Source organism: Felis catus, chromosome B2 (assembly GCF_018350175.1).
Source record: "Felis catus isolate Fca126 chromosome B2, F.catus_Fca126_mat1.0, whole genome shotgun sequence".
Classification (NCBI taxonomy): domain Eukaryota; kingdom Metazoa; phylum Chordata; class Mammalia; order Carnivora; family Felidae; genus Felis; species Felis catus.
In genome coordinates, this window is record NC_058372.1 from 86,254,375 (window position 1) to 86,269,380 (window position 15,006).

At 36.8% G+C, this 15,006-nt stretch overlaps 1 long non-coding RNA gene across 7 annotated transcripts in view; it reads right to left on the reverse strand.

The window, feature by feature from the left end:
- LOC109499783 overlaps positions 1–15,006 on the reverse strand; it is a 166,716-nt gene that overhangs the window by 3,456 nt on the left and 148,254 nt on the right. For 4 of the 7 annotated variants that reach the window (XR_006598059.1, XR_002742370.2, XR_006598065.1 and 1 more), the window contains 3 exons: positions 6,304–6,539; positions 2,677–2,777; positions 967–1,579 (listed from right to left, as the gene is read on the reverse strand). This is a non-coding gene — a long non-coding RNA (uncharacterized LOC109499783). Of the gene's footprint in view, positions 1–238; positions 294–966; positions 1,636–2,676; positions 2,778–6,303; positions 6,540–15,006 lie in introns of those variants that run through there. The other 3 variants (XR_006598061.1, XR_006598064.1, XR_006598060.1) reach the window with 3 other exon arrangements.

Genomic DNA, 15,006 nt, shown 5'->3' on the forward strand with positions numbered 1-15,006 from the left:
TCGATAGCCCACAATGAAAGGATTTTAACACCCACTTCCCCTCTTAATCTTTCACTCACTTAATGGTACTATTACAAATTATGTTGTCCAAATCAAAAATTTAGAAGTGATTCTTGATTCTTTCTCTTCCTTTTCCCCACATTTACTTGATCATCAACTATCTCTTACATACATCTTCTTTCTTCTAGTCCACTGCTCTTGCCCCATTCATTGCACTGTGGTCTTCAACATTTCCTACCTGGCTTAAAGCGATAATTTCTTGAAGGCTTGAAAATCATCTCTCCACACTGCCACTATGAGAAAACCAAATAAAAGGCAATAGGAAGACAGAATTCAGCTATAGGGTTGATTAGCCATTTTTTCAAAAAGTTATGCACTTTTTAGGATCTTTCCTTGATTTCTCATTGTTTTCAGGACATATTCCTCAATTGGTAGGAAGTTTCATACTTTTTTTTAATATTTGGCTTTTACCAATTTTTCTAAGCTTTTCCCTTGGAATGCTCTGTCATGTTTGCTCTTCTGTGATAGTTCCCACACCATCCAGAGCCCAGGCTGTTTTTCTGGCCAATGAACTCTTAGCATCCTTAAGATTACACTCAAAGGTCACATCCACTGTGATGCAAAATATATTTTGTATTTAAAATATATTTCAGAAGTTTCAAAGACAAGTTTCGAGACAGCAGGTAAAGTGGTCAGTATTTTTATGAAAGAAGTGAGTTGTGAAATAGTCCTTGAAGAAATAATTTAATTAGACAATCTGAAAAGATGTGTGGATATTCCTTATAATGGAAATATGAACAAAGCCTTGGAAGCAGGATAAGTTAAATAAATATGCCTGGCTGATGGGGGATGGGAGGGAGGGAGGGTGGGTGATGGTTATTGAGGAGGGCACCTGTTGGGATGAGCACTGGGTGTTGTATGGAAACCAATTTGACAATAAATTTCATATATTTAAATAAATAAATAAATAAACAAACAAACATGACTGATTATAGTGGTATGTCCATGAAGAATAACATTAGATAAAGCATTCGAGTGTTGAAATAAAAGCTCAGAATATAGAGTGCTTGACATTTACACTGACAAATATAGACTAGGCTGGTTGGTTTCAAATGATTCATACTGCAGTGTGACATAAAGTCAGTGAAAATTTATAAGCAGACATACAGTGTGAGTAAAGCCACAATGCACCTTTCTCAAACTCTAGATCATGAAAAAATGGAAGCAAGCGTCATAGTATCTTATGCACCGTCATGGTCCACTGCAATGCATTGTAATGATTAGGATCTCCCTTTAGCTGACAAGAGGGGTGTGATGTAGTGGCTTGAAGTGTCTGGGCTCTGGACAAGGACTGCTCACGTTCAACACAGCTTTCTCACTACCAACTGTGTGGCCTTGGGAAGGTCAGTTCTTTCTCTTCACCTCCATTTCCTCTCATGGAAGACAGGAATAATAACAACATCTTATAAGATCATGTGATGATTACATGAGTATCTCCAAATTACTTCTCTGTTGTGGGGTAGGCAGAGAAAGTGGTTTTCATCACGGAGAAAAGTCAGAGAACATGACTGGAGGCATCCTAGAGATAGGAAGAATATTGAGTATTTGGTAACTTACTCTCAGTAGCCAGGTACTCTGAAACAAAGAAACAAAAATCCTTGTAGAGCAGACACTGCTTTGGGAACTCCATGTCTAAAACAAGCTGGTCGTAGTGGTAACTCAGACCGTATCATATTTTAAGCAGTCTGACAAGCTTCCTTGAGGATAGAACTGGCTTGGGGGAAACTGAAAAATTCTTTCTGGATAGAAAATTCAATTTTGCCTTTCTAGTCTTTTTCCCCTTCATCACACCTAAAGAGGACTTTAACAAATTTTTGGAACACCTTAACAATGGGTATGTAGCCATCAGTCAACAAGAAAACAACCAAGTCCCAGAAACTGGCAGGGCCATCGGTTCCTACAACACACAGTTTCATAAAAAAGAGCAAAAAGATTATTTTTCAAGGTTAAGCCTCCCTCCGGGATTGCCAGTTTCTGCCATAATAAAAAATATTAAGACCCAAATCAGTAGCCAGACCTAAAACTCAGGATTTTAATTATGCAAACTATAATTACTTCAAGTACAAAATACTATTTTTAGGGTTTATGAGCTTAGAAGCACAAGGAAACATTTGCGTGACCATTTGGCTATTCGTTACATTTGTCAACATATGTTATTTATTTTAGTAAATGATGATGTTTGCTAATGATCACTCTGCATCTGAACACTGCATCAAATGGGTTCCCTAAATCTATGTCCCAAATTAGACTAGCGTCAAACATTTGTTTTTTGTAGTTTTCGTTGAATAAAATTTGAGTACATGATCAAAAACATTTGCAGAATACTTCACAAAATATTCATTTTTTGAAGATTCACAGTGCACTTTCATATATTAAAGTGCTTGGGATGCCCTTCAATAAAGAAGTTTGCTTACTTTTATTTGACTCAGCAGTTCTAAAATATATTTCATCATAGAAACTCTGTTTTTCTATAATGCTAATTTACATCACTAAAAGCAGTGGTTGAAGTAATACTCTGAAAAACGTTGCTTTAAGGCCAGCTACATTTTGTTGTAGTGCAACCTGGGTTCAAAATCATAAGACATTTGAGTCTGATGAGCCCTTCTCGATACATACCTTTGCTATGGGATTGTGATGCACCTTTGTCTGGCCTTCATCCAAGAAAACAAGTGGCTCCAGATTCACATTCCATGCCCATCTTGGAAATCAGAAGTTCTCTGTAGAGGATATTCAGTAAGTTGTATAGTCTGAACATCTGATCTGCTTCAGGATTTCTAGTCTGGATATCTAATTACGACTAAAATCCTAATAGTTCCATTAGTTACTTGACAAAACACCTCAATCCATCCGATTCCCTTATTAAATTACCTAGTAAAACTATTTCCCTAGTGGGGCGCCTGGGTGGCGCAGTCGGTTAAGCGTCCGACTTCAGCCAGGTCACGATCTCGCAGTCCGTGAGTTCGAGCCCCGCGTCAGGCTCTGGGCTGATGGCTCAGAGCCTGGAGCCTGTTTCCGATTCTGTGTCTCCCTCTCTCTCTGCCCCTCCCCCGTTCATGCTCTGTCTCTCTCTGTCCCAAAAATAAATAAACGTTGAAAAAAAAAAAACTATTTCCCTAGCAAGTTATATGCAATGACGAAAAAAATTGAAAGCTCATCTTCCATCTTCAGATTTGTGAACTTTGAAAGAAAAAAATACACTAATCCTGAATTCAGTACAAAGCACATTGACAACAAGTTCAATTAAGCAAAATTCTTGATCCTTTAAGCCCTTTTCTTCCCGTCACCCCAATAATCTCCAGCCTCAAATGTCTTTCAGATATGATCTTATTCACTGTAGTGAGACAGGGAAAACTGAGAGAAACTGAGACGTAGAAATAGTTCCACCAACTGAAGCAGGGCAGGTAATTAGCAGACCCAAGTTTTAGATGATAAAAGAAAGTTCATTCCAGTAACTAAAGCACTATGTGATTTCCACAGGTTGGGGCAACAGACAAGAAATGATAGTCCAGGAACAGACAAATAATTAGAAGAGGGCAGAGGAAGGCATGAATACTTCTCTATATGTGAAAGAGAGTACTCAAATAGGAAGGCACAGAAGTCCGGAGCAGATGTCTGGAAGAGGAGAGTGAAGGACAGATGGTTGGGTTCCCTTAACCTGGGAGAAGTCTTGTGAAAGACCAGACTTGTACTATATGGAGTCTGGAGCTGCATGGCCTCAGGGACTTGGGAGAAGACTGGACCAAAGGAAGAACTCAGAAACTCAGTGGTCAGAATGGATCCACCAAAGGTGAGACCACCAAAGGTGAGACCACCAAAGGTGAGACCACCATAGAGTCTTTGGCAGCACCTTAAGAGACCTGCTTCAATTTTGATAAGTCTCTGAGGTTACAGAGATGATGCTCTAGATGATCCTATACAAGAAAAGAAAGCCAGAAACTCTATATTTCCTAACATCTCTTAGTTTAGCAATCTAGTCAAGTAATTTATTTTTTGACTTGTAAATTCATTTATAGGGCAAACATTTATTCCAGAAAAGCTATAGACAAATATTGATGTGATTTGGAGAACTACATTGTCACCTAGTCTCTTCAGATGAGCTCTTTCTCAAAGAAATGAAATGTTTTTAACTGTTTACTCCTGAAGAAGAATTAACTCTTCTGGAGATAATTTTTTTTTATTTTTTTAATGTTTATTTATTTTTAAGAGAGAGAGAGATGGGGGAAGGAGCAGAGAGAGGAGACACAGAATCCGAAGCAAGCTCCAGGCTCTGAGCTGACAGCACAGAACCCGATGCGGGGCTCAAACCCTCGAACCATGAGATCACCACCTGAGCCGAAGTTGGACTCTTAACAAACTGAGCCACCCAGGCACTCCTGCTGGAGATAACTTTTTACTCAAATAGCCATGTAAGAGATATGCAGAAAAGTGTTTATCAAAAGCAAAATAATCGGGGTGCCTGAGTGGCCTAGTCGGTTAAGCATCCGACTTCAGGTCATGCTGTGGTCTCACAGTTCATGGGTTGCAGCCCTGTATAGGGCTCTCTGCTGTCAGCACAGAGCCTACTTCAGATTCTCTGTTTCCCATTCTCTCTACCCCTCTCCTGCTTGCACTCTCTCTCAAATATAAACACTTTTTTAAAAAGCAAAATAATCTACAATATTTACCAAATTTTTCCGTTATACAATTGACATAATTTTTATTCTCCTCATTAAATATAATTTAAGAGAGCCATTTGTTTTTAATATTTACCTTCAAATTAAGCAAAGAGATAATATAAAAGTAACTGTTTTCCTCACTTCAGGAGTAGAAAAAACTAAACAGCATCCATATAACAATGATTATTTTAATGTAAAAACACTCAACTGTCTTTTCCATGTGTATGACTACAAGTATATGGATACAGGTTAGTGTTGACTTCTTAATTCAGCCTTTAAGAACTGTGTTTCTATTTTTAAATTCTAAAAATCTTTATAGCTTATAAGGTGGCTATCCAAATCTGTTTTCTAATATGGTCAATCTTCAGATTATATCTTCAGTTAGATCTAGAAATAAAAATGCTAAGATACCTCTTACCCAGTGTCTTGAAAACTGTAGAATCAATATTTAGATTCTTCAGTGAATGAAACTATAACAATATAATTTTCAATAAGTCTGAAATTTAAAATCCCCCAGTTTGGGCACCCTAAACCTTCAATAGTAACTTAATAACAGAAACTATGAAAGTGAAAATCTTTTTCTTCTAAAATGTAACAGTACAAGTGGCTCAGTCGATTAAGCTTCCAACTTCAGCTAAAGTCATGATCTCACGGTTCATGGGTTCGAGCCCTGCATTGGGCTCTTTGCTGACAGCTCAGAGCCTGGAGCTTGCTTTGGACTCTGTGTCTCTCTCTTTCTGCTCCTCCCTGCTCACTCTCTGTCTCTTTGTCTCTCTGTCTCACAGATAAATAAATATTAAAAATAATGAAAATAAATTAATTAAATCTAGCAGCACATTTTATGTTTTGTTACAGCATTTTATGATCATAGTATTTTATGTGACAGTATGTATTTCAGCTAGATTATTCAAAAAACTTCATATAGCTTTTTGCAATTAATCATCTGTAGATTCCTAAATACTAAATGGTTTCATAAAGGATACTCTCCTTATAGCCACTATAAATTGGTGGCAAAATTATTTCCAGTTTGGCCTCAATTCATGTGACTTAATGCACAAAATTTGCCTTACAGTCCAAATATTTCATTTGTTTCAGTTAAAATTCTCTAACCAGATCCTTATGAGCCATATCATTACGTATTTATTAATTAAATTTAAATGCAAAATACAAAATGCACCATTTCATTAAAATATATTTAGGAAGCACATTAATAATCTCTGTTGACACTATCTTTAGTTTTGTTATTAAAGCTATTTTTTGACTTCCAACTTTTAAACATGATGCATATGTGTATCATGTCTCTAAGGCTCTAAATAAAAGCTAAGTTCTTTTTAAGCTACTATTCATCAAATATAGTTAAAATAAATCCCAAGTTTGTATTGATGTATTGATCTATACCTTTGAAATAGGAGAATTTGGGGATTTTATCAAGGTTTTTTTTTTGCAATAAAATGTGAGATATTTTAATTGAAATTGAGATATTTCTGGGAAAAAAATGCTGATGAGATAAATCAAGAGGAGCTAAAGTAAGCCAAAAAGAAAAACTGCAAACATTCTGAAATGTGGTTCTGAGAACTCAGTGCCAAACCTCTTGAGAGTAGGACCAGGAACGGGAAAGCCCGTGGGAACTTCAGCAACGCTCCTTTCTTCTTTGAGAACGGATGCCTGCATATATGTCATGATGCAGGGATCTGTGTTTCCGTATGCTCATCTGTACGTGTACGTATCTGTATGTGAGGAGGCAGGGAGGTCCTTTTCTTTCTCTTGGCTTCATGCTTCATTCTTCTCTCTGGGCAGAGAGGATTGTAGGGCACTTCAGTGCACCTGGAGGGAAAAAACTTCATTTACTGGCTGTTTCCTACAGCCGACTGGCAGGTGCGTGCCCAGAGATAAAAACTAATCCATCTGAGCATAGTTCCCTAGAAAGGCTACTATATTAAAAACAACTCCGTAACAATCCCTCCAAATCTCTTAACAAATCCCATAGTGACCCTCATAGGTCTTACTCCAAAGTAAATCCTGTGGTCAGGATTTATCTGATAATAATGCCAATAACAAATAATTGTTGATAAATTAGTATTAAATATATTAATCCTATTAATTATACTGATATAGAATTCCCAATAATTTTAATAATGTGATTATTGATATAATTATTAATAAATTATGATGATTAATAATTAATGAAATAATAATAACACATGTATATTGAGGGTTTTAAATAATCCAGGCAATATTAAGTACAGTTGATTCTTGAACAAGTGGAGGTTAGAAACACTGACCCCTTCATCCATGCAATATAACTTTTGACTCCCCTAAACCTTAACTACTGTTGACCAGAAGCCTTACTGATAAAGCAATATATATACACTATATATTCTTACAATAAAGTAAGCTAGAGAAAAAAATGTCATTAAGAAAATTATGAGGAAGGGGCACCGGGTGGCTCAGTAAGTGTCTGACTCTTGGTTTCAGCTTAGTCATGTTCTCATGCTTTGAGTTTGAGCCCTGCTTCAGGCTCTGCACTGACAGTGTGGAACCTGCTTGGGATTCTCTGTCTCTCTGTCTCTCTCTCTCTCTCTCTCTCTCTCTCACTGCCCCTCCCTGTTTGCTCTGTCTTTTCTCTCTCAAAACTAAATGAATATTAAAAAAAAAAAAAAAGAAAAAGAAAATCATAAGGAAGAGAAATTACATTTACAGGATTGTATTGTTAAAAACCCATGTTATGTGTAAGTGGACCCCTGTAGTTCAAGTCCTTGTTATTCAAGACTCACCGTACTGCACACGTATTCTTTAATCCTTACAACACTCTACAGTTCCACCATTACTTCCTTTTTTCCCAGCCAAAAAATTGGGACACTCACCCAAGTTTACACAGTTAGAAAATGGTAGAGTGGGAATCGGAGGCCAGGCCATCTACTACCAGGACCTCAATGTTTAACCACTAAGGTCGGGGCGCCTGGGTGGCTCAGTTGGTTAAGCATCCGACTTCGGCTCAGGTCATGATCTCACGGTCTGTGAGTTTGAGCCCCGCGTCGGGCTCTGTGCTGACAGCTCAGAGCCTGGAGCCTGTTTCAGATTCTGTCTCCCTCTCTCTCTGCCCCTCTCCTGTTCATGCTCTGTCTCTCTCTGTCTCAAAAATAAATAATAAAAAAAATGTTAAAAAATTAAAAATTAAAAATAAAACCACTAAGGTCTACAGTTTAGAAACAATAGGTTCAATGAGATTGGAACAATAATTGATTGATTTTTGTTATAGGATTTCTTACTACTTTTAATATGTTGCTGTGAATTATGAATTCCCCAGAGCAAGATATACCATAAAGTTTCAACAGTTTATTTAGCTATCAACTTTCTATTTTCATGGGTTACCTAAAAACATTGGCACAACATTCTTTGGGAAATGTTGCTATAACTTGATTTTACTCTGGGTCAGTAAAACATTACACAAGAAACAATTCAACCACAAGGAAAATTGAACAAAAATTAAGTTTATTTATTTTCAGTTTAATTTCAATTGGTTATAGGATTCTCTTCTTATAAATTCTAAAATTGAGGTAAGTGTCAACATGGATAGACAAGATCGAATTGTGTGCATACAATCAATGTCCTTAAATTATTTTTAAAAATAATCAACAGTAAAGATAGAGAGCAGCTTATTATCAGACAAATAAATGGAAGTAAAATGGTACCTAGTACGTAGTCCATGTATGGGACATAATGTTCCAAGAATTAATATGTGCAAAGAAATAGGAACTTAGGAAGGGTATAATTTAGTTAAATCCTTTGGTGATAAATATATGATGATTCCAAAACAGAAGCTAAGGAAGTAGTTCCTTTCTAGAAGTAGTATCTGGAAGACAATTACTATCCCGTCTTACAAGACAGTGATTTATTCATTCAACAAACATTTACTTAGTGCCTACCAGATGCAGGGACCTGTCCTTTGTTTCTAGAAGACAATAGATGGATAAGACACAAATTCTTCCCTCATATTTTTCATGATTTACCTGATCACTCATACATGCAGGGGAGGAACCACATTCAAAGTGAGGGGGAAAATGCACATGAAAAGGTGAAGAAAGGCCCCAGAAAAGGAATGGCATTTAAACTGGACACGACAGGTGTTAGGAAGTTAGAAAGGACTACGTGCTGAGAAAAGGGAATAGAATGCCCTCCCCATGAGAAGAAGTACAGAGAAAAAAAAAAATTCTGTTTAATTGTAGCCTTGTGTCTGTGAGGGAGGAATAAGCAACGAGACATTCAGGGTTTGCAGAAACCAGGCTAGAGCCCTATGCTGGGGCAGAGTCCTCGGAGCAGAGAGTGCAACATGATGGTTCTACCCATGTCCGGTGGAGCCTGCGACCCCACCTCCAGATTTCGGTCAGCAGTGGCCCTTCACCAGCAGCAGTTTTGCTCCCCAGGGGACGTTTGGTAATAACTGGAGACATTTTTAATCGTCATAATTATTTGACCATTGTATTTGGTATTATAAGAATTTAAAAGATTTAAAGTAATACTGCATTTAACATTTCAGACAGTGACTTTACAGCGGCAACACTGCTTATTGACATTTAAAGGGAAATATATTGTCAGTGGACTAAATATTTCAGAAAAACTCTTCTGATAAACATAACCAGAAAGATAGATGATGGGGTGCCTGGGTGGCTCAGTCGCATAAACGTCCGACTTCAGCTCAGTCACGATCTCACAGTTCTTGAGTTTGAGCCCGCATTGGGCTCTGTGCTGACAACTCAGAGCCTGGAGCTTGCGTCAGATTCTGTCTCCCTCTCTCTCTGCCCTTCCGTCACTTATGTTCTCTCTCTCTCAAAACTAAATAAACATTAAAAGAATTTTTTTAAACTGATGGATGAAATATAAAAATCACTTTCCTAAATTTACCAAATAGGTAGGTGGTAAGGAATTAAAATGCCACTGGAAAGGATGGGACCCAGAGATTTTAACATGGCAATTTGGAACATTTTGCCAGGGTCATTAATCATAAGTTGGTCATCACCAAAAGCTGAGCTACTTTTTGTTTTGTGCATTTTTAGCCTCATTACAAGTCTTGGGTGACAGATCTCTCTGCCTCCAGGACCTGTGAAGTATGCAATCCAGCTAAACTCCACTGTCTGCTTTGAGTTGGGATCCAAAGAGCCACAGGATTAAGACGAAAGAAGGAACCCAGACTACAGCCCAGGTCATCTGTGTAGACAAGAAAACTTCAAACACAAATCTCAGTGTCAAGTTATGCAGACAAATAGCGAACCCAGAGACCAGCAGAAGCACTAAAATCTTCTTTAAAGGAAGATAGTCATCCTGAGCTGTCAATTATTTCTATAAGTAATTTTCCTGATTACGATGCCTGTTACACAAAAATAGACAAATGAGGAGATTAATCATAGATGAAAAGCAAGCAAAACCACTTCTAAAAAGTCAACAAGAATGGATACAAAAGACCCCTGAGTTGAGGACACAGAGAGACAATTGATAGTCTGAGAGCATAGTACCAAACAGGAGAGAACTGTGGAGGGAGAGACAGAGAGATAGGGAGACAGAGACAAACAGACCAAGAGATCCAAGGATCTGCAGAGGGACCCCTGTAAATATTCAGCTGAGTGTGGGTCAAAATATTCATGTAAGGAAATTACCCTGAGACCAGAGAAAAACAACCTAGAAGGATTAGAGGGAACAATCCTTAGAAATAATATAAGGCTGGGACTAGTTAACTTTCCTGCACCTGCAAGAAAGAAGAGAAAACTTTGAAATTCACAGGACTTAGGGTAGAGTACTCACAATGTAGTGCCTCAGTAGGGGAAGTTAGTCCTTGATTCAAGGCTGCTCTGATTCTAACACAGCTCAAAAACAAGCCTTGACAGAATAACTGTTTCTAAGTAACTGTATCCAAAAGAAAGCTCGAGAATATTTGTAAGAATAAAAAATATCTATTATCCAACAGGATAAAGTATACAATATCTGACATCCAACCAAAAGTTAAATCTAAATTAAACAGAAGAAAGTAGATAATAACACTAAGAGCAGAAAATAAAGGAATAAAAAATAGAAAACTTTAGTTAATTTTATAAAGAAAATTTAGATAAAAATCAATGAAATCAAAACTGGGTCATTGGAGATGACTAATAAAATAGAAAAATTTCTGGCTAGATTGAGTGTGGAAAAAACACATAAATTACCAACATCATAAATAAGAAAAGTAGTCTGACTACAGAATCTGCAGGCACTAACAGGTTAATGAGAGAATACTATGAACAACCATATGCCAGGAAATTTGACAACTTGTGTGAAATGCACAGGTTTTTAAAAGGCACGAACAAACACAACTCCTTCAAAAATAAAGAACCTGAATAACCTAATAACTGTTTTCAAAAATTGAATTTGTAGTTAAAAGCTTTTGGGGCACCTGGGTGGCTCAGTTGGTTAAGCATCCGACTCCAGCTCAGGTCATGATCTCACGGTTGGTGAGTTTGAGCCCCGCGTTGGGCTCTGTGTGGACAGCTCAGAGCCTGGAGCCTGGTTTCACTTCTGTATTTCTGTCTCTCTCTACCCCTCCCCTGCTTGTGTTCGGTCTCTCTCTCTCAAAAATAAATAAACATTTAAAAAATAAATAAATAAATAAATAAATAAATAAATAAATAAAAACCTTTCCACAAATAAATCTCTAGACTTCGATGGCTTATTAGCAAATTCTGCCAAATATGTAAGGGAAAAAAATGCTGATTTTACACAAATTCTTTCAGAAGTTGAAGAGGGTATGGGGTCCCTCGATGGCTCAGGCGATTAAGCATCCAATCTCTTGGTTTTGGCTCAGGTCATGATCTCAGGTTTGGTCACAGTTCATGAGTTCAAGCCCCACTTTGGGCCTGTGCTGACAGAGCAGAGCCTGCTTGGGACTCTCTCTCTCTCTCTCTCTCTCTCTCTCTCTTTACCCCACCCTACCTCCCCACTAGCTCACTCTACCTCAATATAAATAAATAAACATTAAAAAAAAAGTTGAAGAGGGTATGTATGTTCTTTTTCTTGATTGTGGTGATGGCTATAAGTCAAACTTACAAAATTTTAGGCTGTAAATATAAGCAGTTTGTTGTATGTCCATTATATCTCAAAAGCCTATTTTTAAAAGGTTTAAAAAACTATGTCCCAGTAAATAAGCAACAGACCATCTCCATAGGAAAATGCCCAGCATTTAGAAAGAAATGCAAACAAAAGCAATATTGAAATATTGTTTTGTACCTTTCACCAATCTTGAAAATAAAAAGATTGAATAAAAGCTTGTGATGAGACAAGTCTGTTTACATACTGCTGGTGAAATTCAAAACTTTTCACCCATTATGAAAAGTGGTATGGTGATATATATTAACTGTCATAGCTTTCTTTCTTGTGTGCTTGCTTTTTCTTTTTAAAGAAATATTTATCCAATAATCTTCACCATCATTGTGTGTTCTTAGAAAATGATTTCACATAGAGAAAGAGCTATCTTGACCAAGATGATTTCTTCAAGACATATAATAAGAAAAAATAATAATTCAAATACCAAAGAGTAGGAGAGGTTTCATAAATCATGATGTTGATATGTTATGAAATTCGCTGTGATTGGAAAAAAAAGTAAATGACAACAAGTGAAAACACAGATGTCAAAATTATGTATATGTTATTGTTGCAACTATTTTTAAAGGTCTATCTACTAATGAGCAAGACAACAAAGTCTGGATGTAATACGTCAAAATAAAAATAGTATTCTTATGATGGGAACAATATTGGTGATTAAAAAATTTTTAATATCAGGGCGCCTGGGTGGCTCAGCTGGTTAAGCATCCAACTTCAGCCCAGGTCATGATCTCACAGTTCGTGAGTTCGAGCCCCGCATTGGGCTCTGTACTGACAGCTCAGAGCCTGGAGCCTGCTTCAAATTCTGTGTCTCCCTCTCTCTCTGCACCTTCCCATCTCATGCCCTGTCTCTCTCTCTCTGTCTCTCTGTTTCGCTCTCAAAAATAAGTAAACATTTTTTTTTATTTTTAGTATTTTGTAACATTTGTTTTAATAGAAAAAAACACACTTGATCTAAATGTAGGTTCTCTTTTGGTAAAATTAGTAATTCTTTGAAAAAGTTTTCTTTTGAGGATGACTAGTTTGCACTAATTCATCTATATATTTTTTTTCCTCTTAATTTCATCAGGGATCTGAAGTACAGATTACAGCCATAGCACAGTGGGAAGCCCTGAAATAGAGGGTAATCTCATTACCATGACATTTATCAGCTGAGCTAAGTGGCCATGAATATGAATGCAACAAAGAGATTGTGACAGAGGAAGTTTCTGCCATGATGGCTGCTTTCTGTTCTGTGCACAAAAAAATACTAAGATTTATAAAAAAGTAATAAAAGCAATAACAGTGAAATTCCTTGCACAGTTAAAAATCCCAGAAATTTGCACATTTGCATCCAGCATCTTGGTCAATTGATCCTTCTTGGAACCACAGATCTTTGTATGTAGCTGTTTCCAACAGAATATTGTTTGACAAAAAAAAGAGCCTTAAGATGCAGCTTTTTATTTTTTCATTTCTCTCTCATCTCTCTCTCTCTCAATCTCAAAATGAAGGAAATGTTTTTCCAGCTTCTTCATCTGCACTCACAGCAGCAGCACTAAATACCTTAACTTTGGAGAAAACAGTTGTTTCTGAAAACCATTACTTCTGCATATTACTAAAATTTTCCCTTTAACTGCATGAATGCTTGTTTCTGCATGCTTCAACACATTTGCACACTAGAAAAAAATCACTCAAAAACAATTTCCACTTGCCCATTTTTATATTTGCCAATCACCTGTAACCAAACTTGCATTACAGAAACACATATCCATATCACTTTAGCTTTCCTATTAGGTTATTCATCTCAACGTGCTGCTCCACAATGCATTAGAAAGAAGTCTATGGAACCTTTTGCAGACTTCAGACAAGTTGCTTAAATCTCCCCATTTGTAAATTTAGAAATGTTTAGTACCTAACAGAATTGCTATGAGACTATGTGTTTGTAGTGTTTGGCATAATAACATATTTATTATTGCTATCATTCACTTCGGTAGACAAAAAAATGGATTTCCAGGTAAACAAACCTATCCGAGCTAACTGGGCTGTTTTTAAGATTAACAAATAGGATATGATTGTGTTTTCATTGCGTCATGAAGTTTAAGTTTTGGTTATCAACATTATTAAATTTGCATTTGTTAGAAATATAATGTTAAACAAAAATAGTTGTTTCCAGTACTTGAAAAAGTTGACCTCTGGGGGGAATGAATAGACTCTAAACTTCCGTTAACATTAGTGTTCATCTACTAGTCTGTGACACAAAGCTACCGTTCACAAATCATTATTAATGAACTGAAGACCTAATCTGAGAATAGAAATAACTTAAAAAGCATCTATTAATTCAATTTAGAGTCAAGAATAGAATCTTTTCTACACATAAAATCTAACGAGAATCTTGATTCATTATTAGAATACTTTGATGCCAAATATATTTCACAAAGTAAGCATCAAAAGTTATCATGGAACATTCAAGTAAAGAAAAAAATTAACACATAACATAGAATACCAAATGGTCAGATTAAAACAGAAATAGATATTCACTGTTTCATAATGCCAAGAAATATTCTCAACCACCTGGTTCAGTTCCTTCATTTTACAAATAAGAGTTCAGAGAAGTCTGAAGAGTTCAGAGAAGAGACTTTCTCAAGGTTACATAGGCCCTGCTTGGCATAATCAGTACTAACTTGTCTCTTAATTTCTACTATTGTGTTTATTCATCTTCTATATCATGCTTTTATATCAGGTCAAATATGAGGCACAAAATGGAACATGCTATAGACACAGACACCATTGTCAAGGCCAAATGTTAGCTATAAGCCAAAGCACAGAAGCTATTTCAAAAAGGACTTTTTTTTTTTCCATTAGTTAAAAAATCAGTTGGGGCGCCTGGGTGGCTCAGTCAATGAAGTGTCCAATTCTTGATATCAGCTCAGGCCATGATCTCACGGTCATGAACTGGAGCCCCAAGTCAGGTTCCATGCTGAGCTTGAAGCCTGCTGGGAATTCTCTCTTCCTCCCTCTCTCTGTCCCTCCCCTGCTCCTGCTCATGCTTGTTCTCTCACCTTTCTCTCTCTCTCTCTCTCAAAATAAATAAACTTAAAAAAAATCAGTTATATTCATGGTAGCCAATAACAAATAACAAATTAAAATCTCATATTACATGTTGACTGCCGTATCCTTCTTGTCTTTC